The sequence below is a fragment of the Phascolarctos cinereus genome, unplaced genomic scaffold (genome assembly GCF_003287225.1).
Source record: "Phascolarctos cinereus isolate Bilbo 61053 unplaced genomic scaffold, phaCin_HiC Scaffold_4;HRSCAF=312, whole genome shotgun sequence".
NCBI lineage: Eukaryota > Metazoa > Chordata > Mammalia > Diprotodontia > Phascolarctidae > Phascolarctos > Phascolarctos cinereus.
The window spans coordinates 357,380,812-357,398,327 of record NW_027555847.1 but is presented as its reverse complement, the minus strand read 5'-3'; the positions used below and the strand labels follow the sequence as shown (position 1 = coordinate 357,398,327).

The 17,516-nt window shown below is 39.8% G+C and overlaps 1 protein-coding gene and 1 pseudogene across 1 annotated transcript in view; one reads left to right on the top strand and one right to left on the bottom strand.

The window, feature by feature from the left end:
- LOC110216002 (sorting nexin-2-like) overlaps positions 1 to 17,516 on the top strand; it is a 50,075-nt pseudogene that overhangs the window by 8,442 nt on the left and 24,117 nt on the right.
- Positions 1 to 17,516, bottom strand: part of PRLR (prolactin receptor) — a 227,347-nt gene that overhangs the window by 196,308 nt on the left and 13,523 nt on the right.

The following is a 17,516-nucleotide window of genomic DNA, read 5'->3' as shown; positions in this document are numbered from 1 at the left end:
TGGAGCTGACTGTGGTTCAGATAATGAATTTCTTATTGCAAAATTTGGACTTAAATTGAAGGAACTGGGGAAAACTGAAAGGCTGGATAGGAATGGCTTAAATAGCATCTCTTATGAATGAATATGAAGTGGAGGTGATAGATTTAAGGGATTAGATCTAGTAGTTAGAGTGCCTGAAGAACTATGGTCAGAGGTTTGCAGTATTGTACAGAAGGTAGCAACAAAAAAAAAATCACAAAGAAAAAGAAGAGCAATAATGCAAAATGACTGCCTCATAAGGCTTTACAAATAGCTGAGAAAAGAAGGAAAGTGAAAGGGAAAGGAGAAAGGGAAATATAGAACAAACTGAATGCAGAATTCTAGGGAACAACAATGAGAAGTAATAAAATTTTCTTAAAACAATATGCAATGCAAAGAAATAGGAAAAAAACAATAGAATGGGAAAAGTAAGAGATCTCTTCTAGAAAATTAGAGCTATCAAAGGAAAATTTTATGCAAAAATGGACATGATAAAAGACAAAAATAGCAGGGACTTGATAGAAGAGGTTAAAAAGAGGTGGCAAGATTATACAGAAGAATTATAAATAAAGACCTTAACAGCACTGATAACCACTAAAGACATTGGTGTGGTTACTGATCTAGAGCCATACATCCTGGAGAATAAAGTCAAGTGGATCTTAGGAAGCATTGCTAACAATAAGGCTAGTGGAGTGATAGAATTCTAGCTGGGCTATTTAAAATCCTAAAAGATGATGCTGTTAAAGTGCTACACTCAATATGCCAGCAAATATGGAAAACTCACAGCGGCCACTGGATGTTACCTTCCAATCGTTAAGAAAGGCAATGCCAAAGAATGTTCAAATTACCAAACAACTGCACCCCACTCACACACCAGCAAGATTCTGCTTAAGATTCTGCAAGGTAGGCTTCAGCAAGATGTGAATCAAGAATTACCAGAAGAGCAGGCTGGTTTTTGAAAAGGCAAAGGAACTAGAGACCAAATTGCCAACATTCATTGTATTTTGAAGAAAGCAATAGAGCTCCAGGAAAAAAAAAATCTATCTCTGCTTCATTTGCTACACTAAAAGCCTTTGATCACAACAAAATGTGGCAAGTCTAAAAGATGGGAGTACCAGATCACCTTATTTGTCTCGAGGAATCTGTATGTAGGTCAAAAAGCAATAGTTAGAACCCAACATGGAACAACTGACTGGTTGGAAAGGAGTTCGACAAGGCTATATATTGTCATCTTATTTATTTCATTTATATGCAGAATACATCATGGTTGCCAGGAGAAATATCAGTAATCTCAGATATACAGATGATACAACTCTGATAGCAGAAAGTGAAGAAGACTTCAGAAGCCTCTTGACAAAGGTTAAAGAGGTAGCTTGAAGCTTAACATACAAAAAAACCCCCAAAACAAACTAATATTGTGGCAACTGTCCCCATCACTTCTTGGCACACAAATGGAGAAGAAATAGAAGCAGTGTCAGATTTTATGTTCTTGGGCTCAAATATCACTGCAGACAGTGACTGCAGCCATGAAATTAAAAGTCACTTGTTCCCTGGAAGGAAAGTTACGGCAAATCTGGACAATGTGCTAAAAAGCAGGGACAGCACCTAGCCAACAAAGGTACATATAGTCAAAGCTATGGTTTTTCCAGTAGTAATGTATTTTTTTATTTTTGAGAGTTGGACTATAAGGAAAGCTAAGCACCATAAACTCAAAACTTTTGAATTGTGGTGCTGGAGAAGACTTGGACAGCAAGGAGATCAAATCAGTTAATACTTAAATTAATTTAGGCTGTTCACTGGAAGGTCAAATACTGAAGATGAAGCTTAAATACTTTGGCCACATGAGAAGATAAGACTCATTGGAAAAGACCCTGGTGTCGGGAAAGATAGAAGGCAAAAGGAGAAGGGGATTGCAGAGGTGAGATGGATACATGGTGTCATGGAAACAATGAGCATGAACTTGGACAGACTTTGGGAGACAGAGGAGGACAGAAGGCCATGGCATTCACTGGAACACAAAAAGTTGGATACAATTGAACGACAACAACAGCAACACTTCTTCACTAAAGAGAACATTGATAAAACATTCTTTAATGCAAAATGAAAGTAAAAAGAAGTGATGGAGACACAGAGCAATTCTGTTGCTTCCTTGTTACATTTAATATAGATAGAGATAAAATTCTTAAAAAAACTGTATGTAGTAATAGTTCAGTTTCTTTCCAATCCTATTTTGTTCTTTGTATATTGAAATATTTGTATTTGATTATGTTTGAATTTATGTTTAAAAAGAAAATGTAAAAATCAGAGAAAACGATTAAGTACAACAGAAAAGTCAAGCATAGGGATACAACAAGAAGAGACCCCCTCTGGCATGGGGGGATGGGCAGAGTGGGAACATGAACTAGAGAAGGCCTTGTGTAGGTGGAACCTGACCTGAATACATAAAACAATGTGTCTCATACTTTGTAGATACTTAGCACATTTTTTTCTGGATAAATGAATTAGAATGAATGAATGATGATAACTTCCCCCCAATAGATATGTTTGGATGTGCAGAAAAGTACAATTAATGGACATTTTAAAGGCTAACCAACTTTTTAATTTCTAGAGCAGCGGTGGGGAACCTGTGGCCTTGAGGCCACATGTGGCCCTCTAGGTCCTCAAGTGTGGCCCTTTGACCAAATGTGAATCTGTTGGCAGGATCCCCAGCACTGCAGAGGTTTATCTTAATTGTACTAGACAGAATTTTTTCCCCCTAAAATTCAGCTCAATGTGTTGATGGAATGGGCAGCTCTTTGTGGGTATTTAGTATTGGCATTAGACTTTGGAGAATTTCATTGTTTAAATTTACATTCTACATGTTGCATAAAAACTCAAACATTTTAACTTCCTGTTTTAGTTTGCTAAATAATAATACCACGGGACAGTTAGGTGGCATGGTGGATAGAGCTCCAGCCTTGGAGTCAGGACAACCTGAGTTCAAATCCGACCTTAGACACTTGATACTTACTAGCTGTGTGACCCTGGACTTAACCAAATTGCCTCACCAAAAAAAAAAAGCAAAAAAAAATAATATCACTATCATATTTATAATATAATTGGCATAATATAATAATAAATAAACTAAAAAAACCCTGAAAAACACATACCTCCATTGGGACTACTAGTTTATGCCTACCTGTATGGGGTCATATAGTATATGATTAGCATTGTATAATACTCTAGTATGAACCGATTTATCACCTCAGCCAGCTAGTCACTTAAGAGTTTCAAATTGAGTGAATGCTATGCTGATAGGCGCCTGAGGGGAGGACATGAGGTTAAGCAAAAGAAAGATTCTGGAACACCATAGTGAGAAACTTGTTAGTAACTTGTACCAACTTGAGGGTAATTTGGTAACTAGATTTAGAGCTGAAAGAGACTTTCATGGTCATCTTGTCCAACCTCTTCAATTTACATTTGAAGAACCTGGGCCCCAGAGAGGTTAAGCAATTTGTCTACTCATACAAGTGGTAATTGCAGAGCTAGAATTTGAACCCAAGTCCTTTCACTCTACTTCTCACATTCTTTCTACTTCACTAGGATACTTCCTCTCCTAGCGGACACATTAAACAAGGAGAGTCAGGTGCTTTGAAAATTAATTTCTTCTGCTTGGAATTTTTCTCAGGGCTATCCCTATTCAAGTCTGCATTTTGGAATGAATTGTTCTATAGAGTTGCTATATTTTGACTCATCATGATGCTGTTTCTTTTGCGGATGCTCAAGAACAGTTCTTGGCACTGGGAGAAACCAAGAGAACTCATTTTCTAAGGCTTAAGGCCTTAGAGTCTATACCAATATCAATTAATGGTGCAAAGAATTATTAAGTACGTCTGACTATGCTTAATAAGGTAAGCAATTAATTGCTAGCATTTACTTTAGATGATGTTTACATAGCCTTTGTTTAGGACAGAAGTTAATAGGTGTGTATGGCAGTACTTTGGGGGGTTCATGGCCATTAGGACTAGGGAGATCCTACATACAACAAAATTTCAAGTGAATCCACATTTAGACTCCTCGTTTCCATTTTTATCTCCCCCTTCCTCTCCACCAAAGCTTTGCAAGGGCAGTCAACAAGTAGCCAGATTGTCTGATTGTCCCTTTAGCTTCCTAGCTCCTGTGGGTTGAGCATTCCTCCCTCTGCTGAGTAGCTCAAAGTAGGCTGCTATTGTCTGGAGGGGCCATTTGTTCTTCTTCCCAACAGAAAGAAGTGGTCCAAATCAGCTTTTAGTGACAGTGTGCCCTGCTAAAACCCCATATCCCCGTATATTCTGGTGCCCTTAAAGGAAGAACCGGGCCCCATCCGGCTATGATTTGATAGCATCTATCCTACCATCTAAGTATGAGGATGGCATACAAATCCATTTCCTGAAAGTATGAATGCACAAATCCCAACACATGTGCATCCTGTTAGTTTTCTTTTCCACAGCTCTAGCATCTCCTTTTCCTCTCATGTCTTTTTCTGTTCTTGGCAGCTGATTCTGCCCTGTTCTGTTCTGCTGTATTATTGCCACGTGTTCTTCTAACCACCCCTCTGACAACTAAGCTGATTGTCAGCTTGTAGAACTCTGTGGGAGTCAAAAGATCAGAGCAGTGAGTGCTCAGGACTGTAGTTACCAAAGCAATGTTCTGTGAAATGTGTTTGGGCTTTTTGGCTATGCTATTCAGAGTCCCAGATTTTTTTTAAGCTAGTAACTACCGCCAGAGACAGCTGGAATTTTCTTACTTGTTGAAACAAAACTATCCCATGAAGAGCTTACGTTTTTGAATTGGAGATAATTTTGAGGTGGGTTTTTCTTTTTCATGGAGTGGGGGGTCGGGAGAGTGGGGGAGAAGAATGCAATTCTGAGCTATTTGTAGATCATCAGGAGCACGAAACTGGTTTTTCCACTTGTCTTGCTTAACTGATACTATCAAGGTTGGTTCAGTGAATTGATTCAAGTTATATTCTGGCAGCAACTACTTCTGTATCTTCTTGTTTTCCTTCTCAAATTTTTAGTTTAGAAATTGACTAGAGGCACCTGCTCTACATTTCCACGTAGGAAATTAATGCCTTCCTGGAAAATCAATTACTAAATAAATGATTTGGTCGGATCAGGGAAATGAATTAACTTCTTTCAATAATCTAAACCAATATCCATAGATTATTATTTATAAAGGAGTGAACTATTAAAACATTTTCTTTCATTTTATCATAGTGCATCGAAACTTTAGAGCCTGCAATCAGGCAATTAATCAATTCCATTTCAAGTTTTACACTCCCATGGCTGAAGACTATGTATGAAGTGAAAGGAAAGAGACTTCTTTTCTTAAAAAGCATAAATATCACTTCTCATAAATTGGACATTGTCATTAGTGTAACTAAAGAACGAGGGTAGAGGAAGGTCATTTTGACTTGTTTTATGCGATGTTTATAATTTAAATTCAAAGCTTCTTTACAGTAGTTTTTAGACACTAATGAGTAGTATGCTGAGCTCTGAGGACTGCTGTTGAAATTATTAGGCTACTTGGAGTAATTAGGTAAAAAAGAAACTTTTAAGATATTTCTGCATGTAATTGGGATGACAAATCAGACGCCTTTTTTCTAGTCAGTTTGCTTTGCTTCTAGCCCCCTCCATAGGAAAGAACAGACACACATTTTAAAGATCAGGGCTGAAGAACTTGAGTGAGTGAGCTGGAATTTGTCCTGTGACTTGGGCAGCAACTTTCACTGCTTTTCCAAGGTGAGAAGGTGGGGTGGTGGGAGAAGTGAAGAGACTCAAGAAAAAGGAGTAGAATTCTCGTTTGGCCCTAGAAAGTCTTTTCTGAACTGGGGGTTTGTTCATCCTCCTTGATGGGGCCTTCTAACTCTTTCCTTTCTTTTTTCATTCATTCCTAGCAGCCAGGTTATGCAGTGGATAATGTGCCGGACTGGAAATCAGGAAGACTTGAATTCAAATCTGGCCTTACACACCTATAAGTTGTGTGATCCTGGGCAAGTCACTTAACCTCTGTCAGCATAAATTTCCCCATCTATAAAATGGGGATGATAATAGCACCTATTTGAAAGAGTTGTGAGGATCAAGTGAGACAATTTATACAATGCTTTGCAAAGGTTAAAGTGCTATATAAATGTTGTTGTTGTTCAATAGTGTAATCATCTCTGGCTCTTTGTGACTCCATGGACCATACTGTCCATGGGGTTTTCTTGGCAAAGACACTGGAGTGGTTTGCCATTTCCTTCACCACTGGATTAAGGCAAACAGAGGTTATATGACTTGCCTAGGGTCATACAGCTAGTGAATGTCAGAGTCCAGATTTGAACCCAAGTCTTCCTGACTCCAGGCCTAGCTTTCTATCCACTAAGCCACCCAGCTGCCTTCATACAAATAGTAGCTCTTATTTTATTTTGATCATTAGGAATGTTAAGAGTTGAAAGGGGTCTCAGCAGCCCCCACTCAAAAGGAATCCCCCCTATAAGAAATATACATGGCCATCTAGCATCTCCTTGAAAACCTCCAGTATGGGGAGACCCACTATTGCTCCAGATAATCCATTCCATCTTTATCTAAATCAATCAACAAGTGTTTATTGAACACCTCTTAAGCACCAGGAATTATGGTAAGTACTGGGAATCCAGGTACAAAGAACGGAACAATGACTTTTCCCAAGGAGCTCTCATTCTAATGGAAGAGACATTGAGTACATATATAAAGACATACAGAGGGGCAGCTAGGTGTCGCAGTGGATAGAGCACTGGCCCAGAGGTCAGGAGTACCTGAGTTCAAATCCAGCCTCAGACCAAACACTTGACACTTACTAGCTGTGTGACCCTGGGCAAGTCACTTAACCCCAATTGCCTTAAAAAAAAAAGACATACAGAATCAGTCTAAGTGGAATAAATACAAACAAATAAAAAGTGCTTTCTAATCTAAGGCAGTTTGGAAGGGAGGGAACTAGCAATTGGGTGGATCAGCTGAGGTTGTCAAAGGGAGTTAAGGCCAACAAAAAAAAGTACTTTCTAAAAGCTCTATTGAGAGAAAAAAAGAGTATCAAAGTCGGTAGAAGTTCTTTTTTGGAGGAGGGGCAGGTGGAATGATAATAACTGACCAAAGATAGAAGGCAAAGCTGCTTAATTCTTAGCTTGCTTCTGATTTCTCTCCCAAGGAAAGTTATTGTCCTAATGGATATGACATAACAAAATGACAAGGAGAGGTTCTGGGTGGCCTCTATGAATTCAGGTTACCTGGCCAAGATGAACCCCATCCTTGGGTCCTAAAAGTATTACCAGCTGTGTTGGCTAAACTACTATCAATGGTATTTGCATAATCATGGCAAATGTACTACAAGATTAGGAAATAGCAGATGTTAGCATGATTTTTAAAAAAAGAGGGAGAAGAGAGTCTTGTCAGTGAGCTTGACTTTCTTTTTTGAACAGATTTACCAAAGTAGCAGATAAAAGGAATACTGTGAATGTATAGTTTACCTAGATTGTAGCAAAGCTTTTGGTAAGGCATTGCATACTATTACTGTGGAGAAGAGGGAGAGAAGTAGATTAGACAATAATACAGAGTCAGATGAATTCAGGAGTGATTGGATGGTTGAACTCAAAGATTAGATGTTAGTGGTTCTGTGTCAATATTCCAGTGGAGTATTCTGAAGGTCTGTGCTTGGCCCTTTGCCACTTAACATTTTGATCAGTTCTGTGAGAAATGATTATTAATAACCAATATCTTGGGGAGATTCAGAGCTCTCCCCCTCTTTTTCCAAAGTTCTGACTTTAAGTTCAGTTTTCTTAGGACATTACTGATAATAAGATTTCATTAACTCTCCTCAGTCTTGGTCAGACCCCACCCAACTTTACAAGGAATTTAATATAAGGTGAGGAAGCCCATTGTGTTCTGCTCAGGCCTGGGTGGGGTATTCATTCTTTGAATTGATAGCCTAAAGCTGTGGGTGGTCTGGTATAGAGATACTTTCCCTATCCAAGAGATACTCGGCTCTTCATTTTAATATAGCCCACCTCTATTAATAAATAGATTGCTGTTTGATGGACCACCTGCTGTTTTGAAGAGTATATTGTGAATCTGCTGCCATGATTGTCTTTGTTCTAAGAGAGATGACCAAATGACCATCCTTTTGTTGGTCTTAGAAATAAAATGATTATATTACCCAGAAACTGTCTCTGGAACCTTTTTAAATGTCACAGTTCCTTGGCCCAAAGTACAGTAGACATGCTCATAAAATTTGCAGATGACAAATAGCTGGGAGGGATAGCTAATTCACTGGTTGATAGAATAAAGATCCAAAAGGATAATAACAGGTACATTGTATCAAATTTAATAAGATGAAATTCAATAGGGATCAATGTAAAGTCTACACTTGGGTAAAAAACAAAATCAACTTTACAAGTGCAAGATAAGAGAATGATAGGTAGTCAGTATTTCTTTTGAAAGAAGATCCCGGGACTTTTCATGGACTGAAAACTCAATATGAGTTAGCAGAGTGGCACAGAGATACACAAGAACCAATATGATCTTGGGATGCATTGAGAGAGGCATAGCAAGTCCTCAGGAATAGGCAAGTGATAATTCCACTGGACGCTGAACTTTTCAGATTTTGTCTGGAGTATTGTTTTCCTTTCACGTCAACATGGTTTAAGAATGACATTGGGAGGCCAGATAGTGTTAAGAGGAGGGCAGTTAGGATTTCAAAGGGTCTTTAGTCCATGCGATAACAGGATCAGTGGAAGGACATGGGACTATTTAGGGTGAAGAGAAGACTCGGAGGGGACATGATAGCTTTCTTCAAATATTTGAAAGGATATTATGTGGAGAAGCAATTAGATTGGTTCTGTTTAGCCCCAGTAGTACAAACCAGGAGAAATGAGTAGAAGTTGCAAAGAGGTAAATTTAGGTTTGATATCAAGAAATATTTCCTTATAATTAAAGATGTCAAAAAATGGAATGGCTTACCATCAGAAGAGGTTGGTGCCCCTCTTTGAAGGTCTTCAATCAAAAGGCAATATGCTTTGATGGGGATTCCTTTCATGTATGAGTTGGTTTAGATGGTCACTGAGATCCCTTCCAATTCTCAAATGATGTGATATTATTATTAATTAATAATAGTAATAATAGTCATATTTCTCCAACTAGCCTCTCTGCTGATTCTCAAAGATAATGCATATGGGGATTAAGATTATCAAAGTACAGTTGATTTAAATAATTCCTAGACCCCTAACTTTTTCCCTGTGGGTTAGGTTTGGGAGTGCATTGCCGATAGAGTGAAGTTGAAGGATGTAAATAATTTTAGAGGGAGGAAGTTTTTGACAGGGGTCAAAAGGAACTGTAAGGGGCTTTAAATCATACCCTTGAACTGTTCAGAAAACACCTGTGAGTTATAGAAAAGGGTTTTGGTAGCAGTAACCTGTCAGTTCTAACCTTTATACAGCAAAAAGTTAGTCTTGATCAGATGAGCGGGGACCTTTGTTCTATTGAGTAATTAGACCATGGCATTAGTCCTAGATCTTCTGCAGTGAAATAGAAAGAGAAGGCTCACTTAGGTCTTCTTTGTGGGCTAGGAGATCATTCTGTTTCTTTGAATTCCAATGTCTAGCCTGGAAACCTTGTCCCCTGGATGTCTTGCTCTACTTATTTACCTGCAATAATGGGAATTTACTCAAAATAGTGAGTCTGATTCTGAAAACGAGGGTAGCAATGATTTTAGAAAGGGTGAAACATGTCTCAAATGTCATAGAAATAAACATCTTTGCAAATATCTCTACAAATAGACATGACACAGAAATTCTGCTCTAAATTAAAAAAAGCATTAAGGACCATTCAAATTTAACTGAAGTGTCATCAAACCCGAGAAAAATCTCCGCTAGCAATAAAAATTATGAGGCTGCCTATACTTGTGAAGAGCACAGGAAATAAAATAACAAAAGGTCTATCTGGTATCTTACAAAACTGGATGAGTTAGAAAAAGAGAGCAGAACTGATTCTGCCTCCAGCAGAGACTGGTGGATTGTGCTTATGTCAAGGCCTCAAGTCCTAAGTGGGTCTTGAATGATTGGGGGTTCTCAGCCTGGGTTCTATGGACACCCAAAAGGTCTATGGATAGATTTCAGGAGGTTGGTGAACTTGGATAGGAAAAAAAAATTGCATCTTTATTTTCACTACCTTCCACTTGAAATTTAGCATTTCTTTTAATTATAAAAGTAAGCAACAAATATTATTCTGAAAGGGGATCCATAGGCTTCATCACTGCCAAAGGGCAATCTGCCACAAACAAATTGGCCTCTGTACTGGGCCATATTTGATTCAAACCAGTGGGTCCAGTTGAAGATGAGGTCACCTCTTGTATAGGTGAGAGAACCACAGACCAGAATAAATGAGTGGAGGATGGATGGATGGATGAATGAATGGCATGAATGAATGACTGAATGAAAAGCATTTTGTAATTTCCTACTATGTCACAAGCACTGTGCTACGTGCTGGTGATACAAAGAAAAAAACAAGTCTCTGCTCTTAAAGAGTTTACATTCTAATGGAGAAGACACCTCATTGAGGGGACTGGTGGCTAAGAAAAGGAGTCAGCATGACTTGGAAGGGACCTTAGAAATCATCTCTTGATGGTCTGAGAAATCACAAAGATGGAGGGTGGACCAATAGAACAGTTCATTAACACACGTCTTCTACAGACAATGATACTACTACTGTTAATGAAATTACAGTTCTCAGAGAAAGAAGTGGAGGGGGAAAGACAGCAGACAGAGGGTGTAAGGTACATAGATGTGATGTGGTTTGGAGGATGGAAAGAAAGGGGCAGCAACTTCTTTCTCTTTTTATGGTCCTTGAACCAAGAATCAAGAAATGTTTCCATGTTATTTGTAACACAATAGAGAGATCTCTTTATCACAATGTGGTTTTTTGTTTTTTTTTTGCAAATCATCAACTTATGTGTAACTAAGTCTTAAAGAGTTGTCTGGTGTCTTGAGAAGTTAAGGGAGTTTCCTGTGACTGCACAGTCAGTATGTATCAAAAGCAGAAATGGATCCCAGGTTCTCCAGATTTCTGAGATCTCTTCCCCAACTCTGGCCAAACACTCTCTCAGTTTACACAGAAGTAATACTTAGGCAAATAATCAGTTCTTTAACTGTGTAAAGCATTCTACCTTCCTCAGGCCACTTAGAACGTTAATCTCTATGAAAACAATTCAGAATGTGCCTACTTGGCAAGCACCGCTAGTCAGTGCGCTGGTCTTCTGTCACCATCATCACCATCATCACCATCACTAGCATTTATGTATCCCTTTAAGGTCTATAAAGCGCTTTACAAATACTATCTCATTTGATCCTTACAATAATGGGGGATAGTTATTATTATCCCTATTTTACAGAATAAAGACACTGAGGCAGATAGAGGTGAAGTCAATTGCTCAAAGTGCCTAGGGCTGTATTTGAACTCAGGACTTCTTGTTTCCAGATCCAGTTCCCGTACATTGTACCACCTGGCTGCCTACAGAAGCTGACTAAGGTCTAAGGTTGGCTTTACAAATGGATGTGCCAACCAGTCCAAGCAGATCATCCATAGTCCATGCCCACCACCTAAATGCTTGGATCCTGTCCAAGGATGGCCCCTTTATGGCCAATGTTGGACAATCCATACTAGGTAGCTGGGCAAACTCCTATCATAGTTGGTCACTAAGCTCCTTTCTCTCATCTGCCTGTGATCTTTCTCCCAACTCTGTGCTCCACAAGCATGCCACCAATCTCTTTTTATTAATAAACATGCTAGCCTTATTAATAAGATGATTAAATTACCCAGAAACTTTGTCTCTTGAACTATTTAAAGTCACAGCTGCCTCGGACTTTAGTGATTATCTAGGTTAACCCTCTCATTGTGTAGATGAGGAAACCAAGGCGTAGAGAAAGAGTTCTAAGTGACTTTCTGAACTCACAAGGTGGTAAGTAACAGAATTGGGATTGAAACTCAGATTCTGGGTCTCCTCACCTGCAGCTCTTGCCAACCTTATCTCCCACTATATCTTCTCATAAATCTCTGCTTGGACCAAATTGCTCTAAGGGATTCATTTCCCAGAAACACCACATGTCTTTCCTGCTTGTGCCACACCCTTTCACCCCCTTCCCCCATGCCATACCTCCTCCTTTCTGAAGGCCCACATCCTCCATAAAGCCTTCACTGGCCTACCTGCCCTGGATGCTCACTTTCTTCTCTAAACTTTTAATCCTGATTGTCCACACCACTCCCTTGGCACTGAACACATGCCTCCTTGTACTGTTATTTATTTTCCTACGTACATACTCTATTTCCCTTACATTGTAAGCCTCTCCAGGGCAATGGATTTTTCCCCCTTTTGCATCCCTTAAGCCTAGCACCACACCCTGGATATAGCAAGTATTCAACAAAGGTGGATCGATGGTGATGATGATAATGATGATAATGTAGCCACCTTGATGCATCATTGAATCCAGTGTTTTCATTCCATCTCTTCCAGAGTCAAACTCCTCACGGAAATGACCAAGAGCATATAAATATCATAAATACCATCATTCCTTGTACTTACGGTAGTGCACTTCACGTGGGGCATTGCTGTAGCTAGTTAAATTTGCCCTTGTAGGCAAATGCCTATAGAAGCTCTCAACATGAATGGCATCAACAATTGAAACTTGCATGAATGGAGCCCCTTGTCTACCTGAATCTGAAGACACACCATCTCTTGGAGCAGCTAGGTGGCACAGTGGATAGAGCACTGGCCCTGGAGTCAGGAGGACCTGAGTTCAAATATGGCCTCAGACATACAACACTCACTGGCTGTGTGACCCTGGGCAAGTCAGTTAACCCTGATCTGCCTCACCAAAATTAAAAAAAAAAAATACACACCATCTCTCTAACCCTCTCCCCATCATTGGGTGAGGGGTTGGGAAGAACTGAGGTATCAAACTATATTATAAGATATAAAAATCCTAGACTTAGAGTTATAAGGGGCCTTAGATGTCATTTGGCCCCAACCTCCTCATTTATAGATGAGGAAATAGGCCCAGAGAAGGAAAAATGACATAAAGCAAGTTACTTTTTCCCATCTCCTCTAGGATGAAACATAAACTCTTTAACCTGGCATTCAAAGCTTCCCAAAACATTGCATGCCCTATTTTACCCTTCTCCTTTTACGTATTCTTTTTGTTGTTCAGTTGTATCTAACTCTTTGTGACCCAATTGGGTCTTAGTAAAGAGATTGGAGTGGTTTGCCATTTCCTGCTCCAGGTCATTTTACAGATTAGGAAACTGAGGTCAACAGTGTTAAGTGGCTTGCCCAGGGCCACAGAGCTAGTAAATATCTGAGGTGGGATTTGAAATCAGGTCCTTCTGATTCCAGGGCCCATGCTCTATTCACTGCACCACCTAGCTGCTTGCCTCTAATTTTTTTTTAATCATTCTTTGTCTAAATCTCTTCTTTCCTTTTATCATGCCCTACCATATATTACACTTGAGAGGCAGTATGAAGTAGTAGATGCAACACTGTGTACGAATTCAGGAAGATCTGGTGGTTCAAATCTTTCCTCAGGTACTTACCACCCATAAACACTTAATTTTTCTGAACCACTGTTTTCTCATCTGTAAAATGTGGACAATCAAATCTATTCCACTTATCTCTCAGGGTTGTCCTAGCACTGTAAGTCTAGATTTGTGAGGAAAATTAATATTATTCTGTATCATTTAATAACCAGTAGAACCGTGTATTCCACCCTATTCCCCATTTTGTCAAACCCCATTTCTCCATCTAGCTCAAAAGCCAGTCTCTTCTGGTCTGAGCTAAAGGCTGATGGAATAAAGTGATCACTCCTAACCCTGAGGGCGTTTGCTAGCTAACCAGTTTGAAGTGAGACCCTCGTTTTATTTACAGGTAAACAAAGCACTAGCTTGGGATGGTCCCCTGCTCCCTGGTTCACCTCTTTGTCAGATTTAGGGGTGATTGGTCTCCAAGGGGTGGGGGTGGGGGAATCCTGGTTGGGGTGGTTCTGCTTTTCTGGCCAACCTTACTAGAGGCAGCTGAGGCCCATAAAGCAACGTCATTCGTTAGTTGTCAGAGAAGGGCATGGTCAGCCACACCTGAAGGGTGAAGGCCACCACATTTCCCCAGCTGCAGCTAATCTTAAGGCTTTTTAACTATACCTACCCCTCTCCCCATTTTGGGGCTCAATAGGATCTCATTAAATATGGTCTTTTCAGTCCCTTCTTGGTTGCTGATCCAACTAAGGTGGGGAGTAGGGAGACAGTCTGACCTACTTTATTAACAGCTCTACTTGTCACTATTAATAAACTGTAATCTTGCCCTGGGGAAAATCGGGCCTCAGTTTGCCTCCGTGTCATTTTACTTGCCACAGCTGGAAAGGCTCTCAAGGCCATGTACAGTATTCCAACCAGTCCATCATATGAATAAAGTGAGGGCCAGGAAGATTAAGTGATTTGCCTAAGGCCATATGAGTACTAAGTGCCAGTAATAGAATTGAAGCCAGATCCTTTGAGTACAGGGCCAGTGCTCTTTCTGTGTAAAGCACTCTGCAAGCTTTGAAGTGCTATATAAATTTGAGTTATATTATACTTTTTGTATATGTTATGCTCCTCCACTTAACAATAACAGCATTTGTACAGCACTTTAAGGTTTGCAAAGCCCTTTACAAATATTATCTCGTTTTGTTCTCACAACAACTTTGTGAGATAGGTGCTATCCTTACTCCTTTCTTTTTCTTTTTTTTTTTACAGATGGGGAAACTGAGGCCAGCAGAGGTTAAGTGGCTTGTCTGGTTTCATACAGCTAGTTAGAATCTGAGACTGGATTTGAATTCATGTCTTTTTTGCTCCAAGTCCAGCACTCTGTCTACTACACCAACTAGTCATTTGATGGTCAGAGCCTTGTGAGCAGGGCCCAAGTCATGCCTATCTTGTATCCTCAGCATATAACAACTTGTTTTATATACAGTAGGTGCTTAATAAATGTTTGTGGAATTTAATTGAAGTCCCAATGCAGAGCCTGCCTCTATTAGTTTCAGTATCTCAGTGTTCCACCCTTAGGAAAAATGAAATTGTGTAAGTGTTAAGATTCAAGGATTGCTTTCTTTTGCATACAGAAGTCACCAAAGATGTCCTCTCCATTTTATGCAGTGTTCATTTGCCTGACAGAGCCCTTCTGCAAACTGGGACCACCAGTTGTTCAGCCTGCTTCTGGCGGAAAGTGACATGCGAGGGAGAAATCCTTTTTATGACGGTGAAATAGGGGATCCTGACCAGCCCCGAATTTGGGGGAACATTGACTAGTCCTTCTCTTCTTATTCAATAAAGAACCAGGAATAGCAGAGATACTGTCTTAAGAAAGAAGTAATTTATGGTTTGTTTGTTGCTAGGCAATGGAGTTAAGTAATGTGCCCAGGATCACACAGCTAGTAAATATCAAATGTCTGAGGTCAAATTTGAACTCAGGTCCTCCTGACTCCAGAGCAGGTGATTTATCTATTGCACCACCTACCTGCCCCAAAAGAAGTGATTTAAAGGTTGAAATCCTAAGTATGGACCTTTTTCAGCAAGCATTTCTTATGTATATGTTCTGTGCCAGATGAGGCAGCTGGGTAGTACAGTGGATAGTGCCATGCCTGGAGTCAGAAATAACTTGAGTTTATATCTAATCTCAGACCTTACTAGCTGTGTGACTCTGGGCAAGTCACTTAACACTATTTGCCTCAAGTTTCCTCATCTGTAAAATGAGCTGGAGAAGGAATGGCAAGCTATTCCAGTATGTTTGCCAAGAAAACCCCAAATGAGGTCAGGAAGAGTGGGACACAATGAAAACAAATGAACAACAAAAATTCTGTGCCTGGCACTGGACTACAAACCAAGCTTAGGAAGACAAAGAATAATGAAGTAGTCCCTATCCTTAGGAAACTTGCATTTTGCTGGGGAGAGGTAAGGAAAGAGGATGCCAAAAGCACAGAAAAGTAAACATAACACATATACAAAGTAGTTTGGGGCACCAGATCTTCCTAAATAGGAATTCAGTGCTCTATCCACTACCCCACACTGCCTCTTTTTAATTTTTTTGGCAAGGTAATTGGGGTTAAATGACTTGCCCAGAGTCACACAGCTAGTAAGTGTTATGTGTCTGAGGCCGGATTTGAACTCAGGTCCTCCTAACTTCAGAGCCAGTGCTCTACTCATTACATCACCTAACTGCCTCCACACTGACTTTTAAGTGTATCGTATGGTAAAGTGTGAATATGAAGCCACGTATTTAATAAGTTGCCAAATCTCATCATTTCTACCTTCACAACATACCTCACATACATCCCTTTCCCTCTATGCCTAAGTTACTGCTCTGGCAGAGCCCTTCCCTCATCATCTCTTCCCTGGACTATTGCAATAATATTCTAATTCATCTTCCTGTCTCTCCTTACTCCAATCCATCTAATGCACAGCTACCAAACTGACTTTTGAAAATGTAGGTTTGACTATAGCATCACCCTATTGGAGAAATGCTGTGCCTACCACCAGAATCAAAGATAAAGTCCTCTCTTTGGCATCTATCCCTAGTCTTGTCTTCTCACACTTTATCCCTTTCCAGATGCTCTAGTGATAGTGACCCATGTGCTCTTCCTTGTACATTACACTCATCTCTGCCTGCATGCCTTTGCACTGGATGGTCCAAGTGCCAGGAATACTTTCCCTCCTCATGTTTGCACCATGACATCCCTGGCTTATTTCAAGACTCAGTTCAAATGCCACTTTCTTTGGGAAACCTTCCCACTCTTTACCCTTCCATCTCCTGTTCCCCTTGCCCTCTTTGCTTGAGCCTTCCACTCTTAAGAATTATCTTGTTCCTATTCTACCTCTAACAAGTATGTGCCATTTATTTACATGAGGCTCCCCCACCTCCACTTCCAGTATATTCTTTACTTCAGAATGGGGATTATTTTTGTGTTTTTGTCTTTCTTTGTATCTCAAGCACTTAACACAATGCCTGGCACATAATACATGGATAATAAGTGTTTGTTGATCTAACAGACTCAGTCTATATATCTTTCTATCTATCACTTTATGTAGCTCTCAGTCTCTATCTATGTATCTATCTATGTATCTATCTATTTATCTATCTGTCTGTCTATCTATCTATCTTTCTATCTCCCCTCCCTCTCTAATTTTTTTTTCTCACTGAAAATGTGCTAATGGATTTTAAAGTACCTTCAAAATCCAAGGCATTAGCATCCAATAATTGTGTTGATTTTATTATATATAATTGTAGTGAGCTCTCTCTCTTTCTTTCTCTCTCTGTCTCTCTTTCCCTCCTCCTCCCTCCCTCCCCCCTTTCTCTCTTTCTCCCTTCCTCTCTCTTCCTTGCTCCCTTTCCCTTCCTCCCCCAATATCTAACATAGTTCCTGGCACATAGTAGGTGCTTCCTAAATGTTTATT